At 44.6% G+C, this 15,480-nt stretch overlaps 1 protein-coding gene across 2 annotated transcripts in view; it reads left to right on the forward strand.

The window, feature by feature from the left end:
* The first annotated feature begins 1,482 nt into the window (after positions 1-1,482).
* Positions 1,483-15,480, forward strand: part of LOC147115646 (NACHT, LRR and PYD domains-containing protein 3-like) — a 56,897-nt gene continuing 42,899 nt past the window's right edge. For both annotated transcript variants that reach the window (XR_015078657.1, XM_085990078.1), the window contains exons 1-2: positions 1,483-1,661; positions 4,706-4,858. The gene's annotated coding sequence lies outside the window, so the exon portion shown is untranslated. The remainder of the gene's footprint in view (positions 1,662-4,705; positions 4,859-15,480) is intronic.

Below are 15,480 nucleotides of genomic sequence, written 5' to 3' on the forward strand. Positions count from 1 at the left end.
TCTTGCCATTAAGATAATAACTTGCTCTATGATTTTTCCTGCCAAAGTGCATAACCTCACACTTTCCAGTATTGTATTCCATCTGCCAAATCTCTGCCCACTTACTTAGCCTGTCTATGTCCCTTTGCAGGTTTTTTATGTCCTCCTCACTCACTACTTTCCGTCCCATCTTTGTATCATCTGCAAACTTTGATATGTTACACTCGGTCCCCTCCTCCAAATCGTTAATATAGATTGTAAAGAGTTGGGGACCCAGCACTGACCCTTGCGGAACACCACTAGTTACTGGTTGCCAATCTGAGAACGAACCATTTATCCCAACTCTCTGCTTTCTGTTAGAGAGCCAATCCTCCACCCACGCCAGAATATTACCCCCAATCCCATGATCTCCTTAATTAGCTTAAACCTTTCCAAGTGCCCATTAATTTTTCCTTGATTATTATTTCTAAAACTTTATCCACCACTGATGTTAAACTGACCGGCCTATAGTTACTAGAATTGTCCTTACAACCTTTCTTGAACAATGGTGTCACATTTTTCACTTTCCAATCCTCAGGCACCTCCCCCGCATCTAAGGAAGATTGGAAAATGATGGCAAGCCCTTCCGTTATCTCCTCCCCCATTCCCTTCGCAACCTGGGATACAAGCCATCTGGACCAGGCAACTTATCCACTCTAAGCATACCCTGCCTTTCTAGTACATCTTGTCCATCAATTTTCACCCCTTCCATTGCTTCTACCTTTTGCACTTAGTAGGGGTGGATTACCGAGCAGTTGTAAACCCTAGAATCATTTAAGAAACAATTAGATGCAGCAATGGAGAAAGTGAAGGGTTCTTCTGGATGGATGTATTAAGATGGGCCAAATGGCCTTCACCATCCACAAGTATCTTGTGATCTTATCAAATGTGCCTTGTTTTCATTTGTGTGCCCTTTTGAAACATTTTGTTAGAATCCCAGCCCATTATTTTAACTCTGAAACCATGTAATGCTTGTTATTGTGTGCAAATAGTTGTAAACAGCAAACACTTCAGAGCTAATTAAATGTGTTTTTTAAGGTGCAGCTATTTTGATTCTATACTACAGCTGTCAATCATAAACAACCTTCGGGGAAGAGAGAACAGTTACGGGTCTTCTTGTAATTCAGTATTGACCAGGATTTCAAGTCAATATGAATAAAGTGTTAACATAGTTTAAATCTCTGTGTGTTAGGATTGGCCAGAATCCTCATATCAATGATAATAAATTTGTTTTCCAAAAACTCAACAAATGGAGAATAAAGATAAACCATCATTTTATTTTATTTATGCTGAAATAGAAATGTTTGGACTTTAGCACCGTTCTTTATGAGAGGGGCAAATTATCGTAAGTACACAAAATAATAAAACAATAAAATATGAGATATAAATGCACTAACATAGTGCAATAAAATTAAACTGTCAATGGCAACTCAATTGGAGTTAATATATCATTTTTACAGCATCCATAAGTGAAAAACAGAATCAACCCTTGCAAATATAACCAGAGCTGAAATCTCCGTGCCTTTCAAGACATCAATAACAAACTTAACTCATCTGAACAATTTGATGAATTCATTGTTTATCTATTTGAAGTTAACGTTGCAAAAGATTGAAGTTCCACATTTGGAGCTGCATTATATGAGGTAAGTCAAATCTTTAAGTTATTATGTTTCATTGAGTGCTTATTTAAAAAAGAATACTTCTGTTCATTAATGAAAGCTATTTTATGTAGGATTGTATGTTTTAATGTAATAGAATTGTAGGAATACAGTCCATTATTGGAATGTAAGTAGTGAGGAGGATGCAAGGGGATATAGACAGGCTGTGAGTGGGCAAGCACATGGCAAATGGAATATAACCTGGAGAAATGTGAAGTTATCCGCTTTGGTTGGAAAAATAGAAAGGTAGAGTATTTTTTAAATGGTGAGAGATTGGGAAATGTTGGTGTTTAGAGGGACCTGGGTGTCCTTGTACATGAATCACTGAAAGTTAACATGCAGGTACAGCAAGCAATTAGGAAAACAAATAGTATGTTGGCCTTTATTACAAGAGGATTTGAGTATAAGAGTAAAGACATCTTACTGCAATTATATAGGGCCCTAGTGAGACCACACCTGGAGTATTGTGTACAGTTTTGGTCTCCTTACCTAAGGAAGGATATACTTGCCATAGAAGGAGTGCAACAAAGGTTCACCAGACTGGTTCCTGGGATGGGGGGATTGTCCTATGAGGAGAGATTGAGTAGACTAGGCCTATATTCTCTGGAGTTTAGAAGAATGAGAGGTGATCTCATTGAAACATACACAATTCTTACAGGGCTTGACAGGGTAGATGCAGGGAGGATGTTTCCCCTGGCTGGGGAGTCTAGAACCGGGGTCACAGTCTCAGAATAAGGGGTCGGCTATTTAGGACTGAGATGAGGAGAAATGTCTTCACTCAGAGGGCGGTGAATCTTTGGAATTCTCTACCCCAGAGGGCTGTGGAGGCTCAGCCGTTGAGTATATTCAAGACAGAGATTGATAGATTTTTGAATATTAATGGAATCAAGGGATATGGGGATAGTTCAGGAAAGTGGAGATGAGGTAGAAGATCAGCCATGATCTTATTGAATGGCAGAGCAGGCTCAAGGGGCCAAATGGCCTATTCCTGCTCCTATTTCTTATGTTCTTATTAAACTATTATCTTTGTTTCTTTGGGGGAAACCTGCCCACCCCATAGGAACAGGGTGAGCACACAATTAAAATAGCTGTGCAAAGACTTAGCCACCTGACTCAGGTGGGAGCCACATTAATAGATGCTACTCGTGGTTCAATGATGGCCATAGCCCCCAGATGGGATTTTATTGGCTTACCTACTGCGGGTGTCTATAAAACCTGGCGGGGAAGAAGAGGAGGCCCTCTACGATAAGTCAAAAGCTTTCCTTAGTGGGAGCAGGAGGAGCACAAATGCACCTCCAAGCCCCACAAGGGAAGTATGGAAGTATGGACCACTGCCGCTCTGGGCTCCCCCACCCCCAGCAAAACAGGCCTGGTGCCCTCCCCGTGACTTACCTTTGTGCTGGCAGGTGGCCTCCAGGTCCCACATTCTTGACTTGCCACAAAGCCAGCCAGCTGGCTCTTTCCACCTTTCGAGCAGGCAGCTAGCTGGCAGGATGTAAACAAGGCCAGGCAATTAAAATCGGCCTAGGTTTCCCATGGACACCCCAAGGCAGGAAGGCCATCAGCTACCCCCGAATTCTGGCCTTGGAGTTAAAATGCACCCCATTATGTTGGCCTTTCTTCTGACAGGAACATTATCATAACAAATCACAATCCCTACTTCTAGTGATTACTTTTAGCTTGAGAATGATATAGGGACAGATCGGTGTTACGAAACATAAGAGAGTAAAATAAATCTGCATCATTTAAATTGTTTGCAGACTCACTCAGAGACTGCGTTGTTAGAAATATTGCATTGAGCCGGTGGCCAGAATTCTCCACCACAATCCCGGCCAGTAGAGAACAATGGATAATTTGAGCAGTGAGGCCTACCGCTACCTCATCAATCCAACCGGGATTCCCTTCCCTGGCCCATTGGGGCCACTGCTGGCCGTTCCTTCCCTACCCGCCTCATGAAAATAGCTGCGTGGGTCTGGGCTTGGGTCCCCAGGAGGATTTCCCTCCTATCCAACATTTCCCGGGCCCGGCTGCCATGGGGAAGGTAGTGGTAGGCCTCAGGAAGCGGCGGTAACAGCCCTGAGTTTTCCCAATGGAGTGAGAGAGCCTTCTCGCCCTCCATTCCAACCCCTTCTTACCTTCTTATGTAGGTCTCAGTATCTGCCAATCTTTTAATCTTTGGGGTGCCTCTGCCCATTTAACTGCCCATTCACCTCTCCTGGTGCTACAGTGGCACTGGGATTTCACGGCTGGGCAATGGTAAACTCCTGCTTGATGATGAGAATCCTGCCAAGAACCCACCAATCATTGGTGCAACCTGGGTTGGGGTTCCAATGGTGTTGCTAAGGTGGATGAAAACCCCTCCTCACAGAAACACTGCCACTGGGAGGATAAACCCGGCTGGTGAGTCACATTTGCTTTTGAATTTGCCTGCTTTGTTTAGCGAAGGGTGGGCAGTGAACTACATCCATTATTTGCTGAAGGTCCACCCTTAGCACAGAACCTCACTGGCAGCAGGTAAGGGTCAGGAAATTGGGCACCCAATCATGCAGAACCAATTCGCAGTGTACCTGATCTTTCAATGGGTGATCTGGAGTTAAAAAATGAGGCCTTGCTACCGGGAAGTTTGGGCCTCATTTAAATAGAATTACTTAAATTGGGTCATTCACTGAATCTTCCAACTTCAGGCAAGGCTCTGCCCATAGAAAATGGATACATTGGAATCCTTAGGCCTAGTCTTCTCAAATAAGTTTCCTAAATGTAGGTTAATGTTGCACAGTTGTTGAAACAATGATAACATCAGTAATTTTAAGAGGGATTTGGCAAAATCAATCGAGGGATATATGTAGCTTTTGAACTTTAGGACCGGCCAGATTGACTGAAATGGTTTTTTTTCCAATCCTGTATGTTCCTATATTCCTATGCTTGTTTTCTTTTTAATTTTCTGTAAAGTTTGCTGCATTTTGTTCAGTGCATCTCTTGGTTTTGCTGGATAGCGCACTTTTTGCATTTTGTGTTCTTTTTCCTATCAGTGCTTTCCTTCATAATTTTTGGGCTGCCACTTAAATAGCACCATACAAAGTGATGAGGATGGAAATTCCTTTGAGGGTTTCGCTAGCACTACATTATTGACGTAAGGAAGACAAGTTCATGAGGACCCAGCGAAGCCAAGTGCAGCACTTGAGGTATGTTGTCCGAACCTGTCACTGCCCCAGCAACTACACTTATAGAAGCTGCCACCTGGTACCTCTGTAGGCATCATGACTCCTCATATCAACCCGATGGCGTTGGTGAAGAGAAACGTTAGCACTCAAGTTCTGTGCAGGTGGTATCATCATGCACATCAGTGGCTCTTATCCAGGCAGCAGTCATGATGACTTGTTACACAGCATTCGCCCACATTTTATAAAAGAGAAGAACAATGGGTGGATGGCTCTTAGGAGGACAGGACTATCCACTGCGACCAAGGTTGCTGACTTCACCGAGAAATCCCCTAACCTCAAAAGGTCAGCTTGTCTAGGATACGTCAGCATCTGTTTGCTGTTCCTCAAATGCCACCTTCTCTGTCAAGAACAGTGTGCCATCTAGCTCTGGCACAACAAAAGACTGTTTTGAAAAGAGCAAATGTTGTTCATAATGCTTCAAATGGTTCCTGTAAGAATATAGATATGTTTTTACATTGTTTTAATGAAGACAGAACTGTAGGCAGATTTGGTTTAAAATGTATACTTGCGGATCTTATCTTTTGATCCCAATGACACTGAAATAACATTGGAGAAGGATGAAACTTTAGACGATGGTCCTGGATATTGACCAGGATGAGGCTCCCTGTGGTTGTGTGTTCAGCAATCTGTCCGAATTAGACAAGCTATGATTGTTTTTCTAAATAATATAAAAAAGGAATACAAAGGAAAACGCAGTTAGGAACTTCAGCTACCCTCAAAGAGAGGTATCATGAATGGCCTGGACAGGCAATCGCTCCCGATTCCCATGAAGTTCTTTACATGCACATTTCTAGACGTAGGACTGCTGTGTACTGCTCAGTATGTAGTCTTGGGATCACAGAATCATAGAATGATACAGCACAGAAGGAGGCCATTTGGCCCATCATGCCTGTGCCAGCTCTTTGGTAAAGCTATCCAACTAGTCCCACTCCCCTGCTCTTTCCCCATAGCCCTGCAAATATTTTCCCTTCAAGTAGTTATCCAATTCCCTTTTGAATGTTGATATAAAATCTGCTTCCACCACCCTTTCAGGCTGTGCATTCCAGATCACAACAACTCGCTGTGTAAAAAAATATTTCCTCATGTGGCCTCTAGTTCTTCTGTCAATCACCTTAAATCTGTGTCCTCTGTTTGCCAACCCTTCTGCCATTGAAAACAATTTCTCCTTATTTATTCTATCTAAACCCATCATGATTTTGAGCACTTTTATCCGATCTAGTCTTAAACTTCTCTGCTCTTAAGGAAAATAACCTTTGCTTCTCCAGTCTCTCCACATAACTGAAGTCCCTCATCCCTGGTACCATTCTAGTAAATTTCTTCTGCACCCTCTCTAAGGCCTTGACATCCTTCCTAAAGTGTGGTGCCCAGAACTGAACACAATGGGCTGGATTTTGCCAATGGGGAGTGTTTGGAGGCGGGACTCCCACTTGTTGGGTTGTAGTCCCACCTCCATCAACTTCTGGCCAACCCACGCTATTTTCCCTTGATTGACCTTGTTAAGCCCACCCAGTGGGTTTAGCAGGCCAATTAAGGGGAAGCCAGTTACAGAGAACGTCAGCATATGACGTTTCATCTGTCAAAAATTTTTGACAGATGAATTGTCATCGTTTGACAGCTCTGTGAAGCTGTCAAACACTTGACATTCTCTGTAGTTTGATGAGTCCTTGTATTCAAAGCTCATCAAACCTCTTTTGTGAGCAGAAATTAGATGGCTGTTGCATCGGAGAATGTAGCAGCCATCTCTGCCGGTGAGATGTGAGAGTCTCCGCATCCCCAACTGTTGAAGCCTGCAGGAAGAAACATTTTCTATCACTTTCCACTCACCTCATATACTTACCTCTCCACACTTGCACCCATCACTTACCTCCACAGCGCACTTTTGCACCCCTCTGATCCCCACGGGCCCACTGCTCACCTTGGTGACCTTGGTGGGGTTTCCTGATGTCGGGAAACCCGCGCCTCTGGTGGAAAAATGGGGATAATCCTCTTAACTGCCTGTTAACTACCTGTTAACAGGCAGTTAAGTGGCTGTAAGCCCCTTCCCGCCTCCAGGAGACGGGACCCAGTGTGGGTCGGCTACCCGCCTCCTGAGAAGATGGCACGGAGGCGGGATGGGCACCCGCCCCCAGATTCTGCCATTTTCCCGGCAGTCCCGCCTCCAAACCCGTCTCCCCAGGGCTGGCAAAATCCAGCCCAATGCTCCAACTGAGGCCTAACCAGTGTGTACTGGCCTCGCTAGACGTGCTCCTATCTAGTTATCCAGCAAGTTAAACACTTATTCAAATCATTCCTCGTGAAGCCGTTTCGCTGTTTGAAGCTTTACTTGAACAAATTTGTGAAACTGTAAACAAAGACAAAGTATGTTTTGTACATAAAACTGAGTAATATACATTAGATATTACATAAGATATAAACATATTTACAACAGTAAAATAGACTAATTGTATAACTAACTAACATTTGGACTGTACTTCTGTAAACATCAACTATTACTTCTTATAAACATAGTATTGTCAAAATACTACCCTGACAAAGTTGCTATTATGCTAACAAACAAAGATACTCACAGATATTGCGCCTGGCCTAACATATGAGATCAGATTACATTGGATTGAGGATCCCTCATGGAAGATCCTCCATTACTAAGTTAGGTTCTTCCTGGAGTTCTACTTCCTGGGTCAAACAGGAAGAAAGGTAGAAAGGTCAAATGACCTCTGCTGCATACAAACACTGCTAACACAATAACCACCACCAGAAGGTGCTATCTGCATGTAAAATGTCCATAATGTCCATAAGTCCAGAACGCTCCCCGTCTGGGGTCGTTAACGACTCCCCATAGTCCGAACTCTACTTGTCACTGGAGTCCTCTGGCGACAAAAGAAGAACCACCTTGGAGACAGTCCGTCGATGTCGACGATAGGATGCAGCTTCCGTCGACTGCTGTGAGGGGGTAGGTTGCATTCTGCTGTGCACAGTTCCAATCTGGGTATGGTGAGGTCTGGCTGGGGCACAAACTTGCCACAATCAAAGACGAAGCCGATTTTGCTTTGTCCATCTTGAGTGGTGACCTTCAGATAGGCCAAACTTGCAATGGCCTTAGCGGATGCATCTGCAAAGACACAAAGCTCTTTGAATTGTGCATTTAAGGGAGAGAAAGATGTATAGCAGCGAGGTATTCGGATCTCCTGTAAGTCTTGGAGTGAGTCTCTCCATCTGTCCCACTCTGCTTCCATCTCCTCAGGGAGAGGTGAATCCCACTCTTCAGCGCATGTGGAGAGTTCCCTGAGGAGCAGTCTGCCTTGTATGGTGACAGGGGCTAAGAAGCCGAGAGGGTCGTATAGGCTGTTGACTGTAGAGAGCACTCCTCTACGTGTGAAGGGTTTCTTGGCATCTAAGACTTGGAACGTGAACATGTCTGTTGCTATGTTCCAAGACACTCCTAGGCTACGCTGTAGGGGGAGGTCATCAGTGAAGGGGTCTAGATCCTTGACGTCCCTGAGCTCGTCCGAGGGTACTGATGGCCTCTGCTTTGGTCGGGAATGACTTCAGTGCGTCGTCGACATAGAACTCTCGTTCGATGAATCCACTCGCATCATTTTCTTCTTCCTTGGCAGCCCTCCTCAGTCCGTATATGGATGATCAGCCATGATCTCATTGAATGGCGGAGCAGGCTCGAAGGGCCGAATGGCCTACTCCTGCTCCAATCTTCTATGTTTCTATGTATATGGTGACAGCAGGGGACGGGCTATTCTCGAAGACATGGACATGCATTCTGTGGTCCACAATGTCTCTATTGGGGTCATTATCCCGATACCACAGGAAGCGGAGGTAGTCTCTGTGGTCTTCTCTCACCACAAAGCAATGAAACATGTGCTGGATATCGGCAGTGATGGTGACGGGCTCTTTTCTGAATCTCATGAGCACTCACAAGAGGCTGTTGTTAAGATCAGGCCCTGTGAGGAGTATGTCGTTGAGAGAGACTCCCTGATATGGTGCACTGGAGTCAAACACCACGCGGATCTGTTCCGGCTTTTTGGGGTGATAGACTCCGAAGGAAGGGAGGTACCAACACTCTTGGCCTTCCTGGAGTGGAGAAGCTATCTCTGCATGATCGTTGACAAGCATTTTCTTGACAAATTCTAGGAAGTGTGCTTTCATCTTTGTCTTCTTCTCTAGTGTGTGACGGAGTGCATTAAGATGATTATAGGCATACTCCCTGTTGTTTGGCAGCCGTCGTCTGGGGTTCTGGAAGGGTAAGGGTGCAACCCAGCTGTTAGAGCTGTCACGAGAAACCTCATTGTCCATAATCTGGAGGAACCTCATGTCGTCGATCGATGGAGCAAGTTTGTGGTCGTTGGCGGTGCGACAGAAGACTGACTGACCCGGGTTCTCTCCAGTGAGCATCATCTGTGTGCTGTCTGTGGAGATCAGCGCTGGGGTTTTCTGAGACTGAGCCGTATGACTGAACTTCTCTGTCACTCGGATCTGACTACTGCATGGGGTAAGGTAGCTTGTACGACCATTTTCCAAGATGGAAGTCTTGAGTGTGCTCACCTGAGATGGCTTCTGAGCACCCTTGAGGCACACATCTCCAACAACGACCCAGCCGAGGTCTAGCCTTTGGCGAAAGGGGCGTCATGTGGACTGTTGACCTGTTTCCTTATCTTATGTACCCTCAGGATGTCCCTTCCCAACAGCAGAAGTATGCCTGCATCTGGATCAAGAGGTGGGATCTCGTCTGCAATGCGTCTCAGATGACGGTGATGATGAGCTGCATTCGGAGTGGGAATCTCAGAACGGTTGTCAGGGACTTGATTACATTCGATGAGTGTAGGAAGGGGGAGGCTAATCTTCCCGTCGGCTGACTCAACAACATAACCGCAAGGCCTCCTGCCGACTGTCTCTGAAAGTCCAGCACACGTCTTCAGCGTGTAAGGCGACGGACTTCCTTTGACCTTGAAGATGTTGAAGAACTCGGATCTTGCTAGAGAACGATTGCTTTGTTCATCTAGTATGGCATACATCTTTTCAGATTCCTGGCGACGTCCTACAGGGTGCACATTAACGAGGCATATCTTGGAGCATGCTCTTGCGCTCACTCCTTCTCCACACACCTCGGTGCACCTGGATGTAATCTCCGGACCGGCAGCTCCCTCTCTCTCCCCGCCGTGCTCTGAAGCGGGAGGAGGTGACTCTGACTTCCAAGGAGCTGGGCCTGGGTGGAGTGCTGAAATGTGCCAATCACTTTCACATTCTGTGCATTTTGCATCTACCTTGCAGTTCTTGGCGAGATGGTTCGTGGAAGAGCAGCAGTTGAAACATATAGAGTTCTCTTTAAGATATTGTTTCCGATCTTCCAGGGATATCTCCCTAAAGCCTCTGCACTTCTTTAATGGATGGGGCTTGTTGTGGATAGGGCATTGTTTGCTCATATCCTCAGGTTTCTTCTGAATCTTTGTGTTCTCAGTTGAGGACATTGCATTTTGTGGACAGATATTGGTGTCTTTCCATATCTGTCAAACTTGTCTCTTCTGGCAAGTGCTGGGTGGGAGGAGAAGAGGTTGAAGCTGGGGTCATTCCTGGCTTTGGCTTCTTTACGGATAAATTTGGCAAACGCAGAGAATGGTGGGAAGGCCACGTTGTACTTTAGCTTGAACTTTGATCCAAACGTTATCCACTTCTCCTGCAGGTTAGATGGAAGCTTCTCAACAATGGGACTTACCCCTCTGGAAGTGTCTAAGTACAATAGACCAGGTAGGTAGCCGTCCTGCTTTGCGGCTTCGAGTTCCGACAGCAGATCTCCAAGGTCGCAGAGCTTCTGGGGTTCCTTACTCGTCAACCTCGGAAAGTTCTCCAACCTGTCAAAGAGAGCCCTTTCAATGGCTTCAGGCAAGCCGTAGCTTTCTTCCAGCCTCGCCCAAGCCATCTTCAACCCCGCTGGCAGATGTCCCACATTGGCCGCTTTTATCCTGCATGCCTGTCCGGCGGACTCTGGGCCGAGCCATTTGATAAGAAGGCCGAGCTCTTCTCCTGCCGACAGGTCTAAGCCCGATATGGCATCGTGGAAGCAGGACTTCCAAGCCTGATAATTCTCCGGCCTGTCATCAAACTTGGTTAACCTTGTAGTCACCAGCTGGGTGCGTGCAAGGTATTTGGCAAGGTCGTAGTGGCTGGGACCTGTGCCAGGGTTGCCTTGAGTAGGGGCTCTGATGGGGGTCTCAAGTAAACGAAAGGGGGTTTGCTGCTGACTTTCTCTATTCAGCGTTCTATTCCTCTGCACCGTGTCTTCCGTCCTGCTGGGGGAGACTCTGCGGCTTGAGGCACTCTGTCTACTTTGACCTTGGTTGGCAACTTGGGGCATGTTATATGAAGTGCTTGCGTCTGTAGAGATGTGCGGGCCTTCATCCCTTTCTCTTGTAAACTGTATGTCGGCATGGTCGCTCACATAATCTATGGTGTGCTGTCGTGGACTCTGCCACGAAACGGGAATTAAAGGTTTGTAAGCTGTCTCGGGATCAGCTCCCTCCAAAATTGCCTCGAATACTTGTGTCTCAGCTAATGCAGCATCTATCTCTTTTTGTTGCTGTAGAGCGTCTAATGTGGCTTGGAGACGGGCCTGTTCAGCTTGTCGTTCAACCTGGTGATGGGCCTGTTCGGCTTGGAATTCAGCTTGGAGTCGGGCCTGTTCGGCTTGGAGTCCAGCTTGAAGTCGGGCCTGTTCGGCTTGGAGTCGGGCCTGTCTTACTTTTATTTCTATTTCACTGTTCGCATGCGCAGCTCTGGCTTGAGCTGCTACTAGCTTAGCCCGTGCTCTGGTGATGGGCACGCTTACTCTAGAACCACCTGATGACCGTGAACCAGCTTGCGATCTGTAGTAGCCGGAGCTTATAGACCGATTGTCACGTTCTACTGTTTCGTTTGCCTCTTTAGGGTCTTCTACTCGTAGCAAAGCATTTTCGTTGTTATCTTCTGACATATTGATGTGAGGTAGGTGTGGTGTACAAGGTTAAGGCTTAGTCTGAGTTCCTGCTGCTCCACTCTTCACAGCTAGCCGTATTGCTATCGTTTCACTGTACTGGCCTCGCTAGACGTGCTCCTATCTAGTTATCCAGCAAGTTAAACACTTATTCAAATCATTCCTCGTGAAGCCGTTTCGCTGTTTGAAGCTTTACTTGAACAAATTTGTGAAACTGTAAACAAAGACAAAGTATGTTTTGTACATAAAACTGAGTAATATACATTAGATATTACATAAGATATAAACATATTTACAACAGTAGAATAGACTAATTGTATAACTAACTAACATTTGGACTATACTTCTGTAAACATCAACTATTACTTCTTATAAACATAGTATTGTCAAAATACTACCCTGACAAAGTTGCTATTATGCTAACAAACAAAGATACTCACAGATATTGCGCCTGGCCTAACATATGAGATCAGATGACATTGGATTGAGGATCCCTCATGGAAGATCCTCCATTACTAAGTTAGGTTCTTCCTGGAGTTCTACTTCCTGGGTCAAACAGGAAGAAAGGTAGAAAGGTCAAATGACCTCTGCTGCATACAAACACTGCTAACACAATAACCACCACCAGAGGGTGCTATCTGCATATAAAATGTCCATAATATCCATAAGTCCAGAACACAGTGTTTTATAAAGGTTTAGCATAACTTCCTTGCTTTTGTATTCTATGCTTCTATTAATATAGCCAAGGATCCGATATGTTTTGTAACAGCCTTCTCAACTTTGTTTACTACATTTCTGAGTTTTATGTCATCTGCAAACTTTGAAAAGTCCAGGTCATTAATATATATTGAAAAGAGCAGTGGTCCTAATACTGACCCCTGGGGAACACCACTGTATACTTCCCGTTGTGTCTCCTTGTGTTCTTATTACTATGTAATACAGACACTTCTGACTCATTTAGTTTACTGTTTTCACTCAGCTGCATTCTTGCTTTTATGATGTTGCAGCCACATGGTGCGGAGTGATACAAGATGTCCGACCTTGCACTGTGCACTGCCTTTCACAGTGTGCCACATAGCAATATAAATACACTAAGCAAAGTGGTTCCAATTAACGATGTAACAAGTAGTTCCATTTAACGATGTAATAATATAACGATGTAACACTTCCCCCCAGTCTGAAAAACAACCGTACCGCAATAATCTCTGGCCCGAAGTTTGTGGCCCCTATGAGTGAGTATGAGGTGTGTACAGGCCCGTAGGGGGCCGCGCAAGTTCCGGGTTTTCGAACGCGCTGCGCATGCGCAAAAACCCAGAACTTGCAATCTGTCAAGAATTTTCTTGACAGATCATCCACATCCCTGGGTAAAGGGCATCTGCGGGCATAGAGTTGGGCTATTTGTTGAACTTCTGCCCAGTGATTGCCCGTGAAATTCGTATGCCTGGTAAAAGAGTAAGGCCGGCTTTTACCAGCGTAAGAGTTTAAATGAATATAAAAATACATTTTTTTCAATCATTTAAAAATTAAAACACCTGTAAAGTAAGGTAAGATTATTTTTAACCCCTTTAAAACATTTAAATTTATTTTTCAAAAAATTACATTTTTGTTTTAAATGTTTAATTAAATGGCATTTTAATTAATTTTAAATATGTAATTTTTAAAAATTTATTTAACGTGTACATGTGTTTTTAAGGGGAATTCCCATTCATGCTTATGGGGTTTCCGCACACACGGAATCCCCATAAGCATGAATGGCGATTCCCTTCTTTCATTCGTTGCGCCGGTCCATGTGATCCCAGGGACGCTTGTGAACCACCTGCGCCCCTGGGATAGTGGGCCTCTATCCGCGCATACCCGAAGAGACCCAGGAGCATGAGTCACCGTGGATCCCGAGGCCCCAGGTAGACACAGATCTTCTTTGCAGATCGGAGGCATTTCTCCGTGGGACGCCTCCGATCGTAAATTCAGGGCCAACGTTTTCTGTCCCTTAGCCAATTTTGTATCCATATTGCCATTGACCCTTTAATCTCATGGACTTCAATTTTGCTAACAAGTCTATTACGTGGTACTTTGTCAAACGCCTTTTAAAAGTCCACATACACACTTCAACCGCACTACCCTCATCAACCCTCTCCGTTAATTCATCAAGAGCTGAATCAAATTAGTCGAATACCATTTGCCTTTAACAAATCCGTACTGACTTTCAGTTATTAGCCCATACTTCTCCAAATACCAATTAATTTTGTCTCAGATTATTGTCTCTAAAAGTTTCCCCAACACCAGCGTTAAGCTGACTGGCCTGTAGTTACTAGGTTTATCCCTCTCCCCTTTTTTAAACAGGGGTGTAACATTTGCAATCCTCCAGTCCTCTGGCACCACTCCCATATCTAAGGAGGATTGAAAGATTGCGGTCAGAGCCTCCACAATTTCAGCCCTTATTTCCCTCAGTAACCTAGGATCCATCCCATCCAGACTGGATGACTTTGCTACTTTGAGGTCTGCCAACTTTTTAAATACCTCCTCTTTATCTATTTTTATCCTATCCAATATCATTACTGCCGCTTCCTTTACTGGGACATTGGCAGCATCCTCTTCTCTAGTGAAGACAGATGCAAAGTACTCATATAGTACCTCACCCATGCCCTCTCCCTCCACAAGAATATCTCCTTTTTGGTCCCTAATTGGCACCACCCTTCCTTTGACTACCCTTTTACTATTTGTATGTTTATAAAAGACTTTTGGGTTTCCAAAGTATAATACCACTTCTGCCCGACCCTTTCATTGTCTCTGTTTGATTTTCAACTTGGCAAGTTAAACTAGCCATTTTAAACACCATCGGCTGTAATTTCCTCCAAATTACCACACATTTTGGGGCATTAAACTCAGTTAAATGGGTTCTTAGAGGCTACCGCCTCAAATGTGCCACTAACAAATTGCACCTGAATTATCCTCCAAATAAAATCCACCAGTCCACTTCAAAGCCCAGTGTAGGGTTACCAACTTTGGTTGGAAGCATTCCTGGAGGTTTGATCACGTGATATAGGGGGTATGATTAAGAAGTTTGCAGATGATACTAAAATCGGCTGTGTGGTTGATACTGAAGAAGGAAGCTGTAGGCTGCAGGAAGATAGCAATACATTCGTCAGGTGGGCAGAACAGTGGCAAATGGAATTCAATCCGGAGAAGTGTGAGGTAATGCATTTGGGGAGGGCTAACAGGGAAAGGGAATACACATTAAATGGTAGGACACTGAGTAGTGTAGAGAAACAAACAGACCTTGGAGTGCATGTCCACAGATCCCTGAAGGAAGCAGGCCAAGTAGATAAGGTGTGTACTGGCCGCGCTAGACGTGCTCCTATCTAGTTATCCAGCAAGTTAAACACTTATTCAAAAATAATTCTTCGTGAAGCCGTTTGCTGTTTTGAAGCTTTACTTGAACAAATTTGTGCAACTGTAAACAAAGACAAAGTATGTTTTGTACATAACTGAGTACTATACATTCGATATTACATAAGATATAAACATATTTACAACAGTAGAATAGACTAATTGTATAACTAACTAACATTTGGACTAACTTCTATAACTATCAAATATTAACCTTTTA

Source organism: Somniosus microcephalus, chromosome 6 (assembly GCF_052327205.1).
Source record: "Somniosus microcephalus isolate GS21.2 chromosome 6, FLI_Smic_1.0, whole genome shotgun sequence".
NCBI classification, from domain to species: Eukaryota; Metazoa; Chordata; class Chondrichthyes; order Squaliformes; family Somniosidae; genus Somniosus; species Somniosus microcephalus.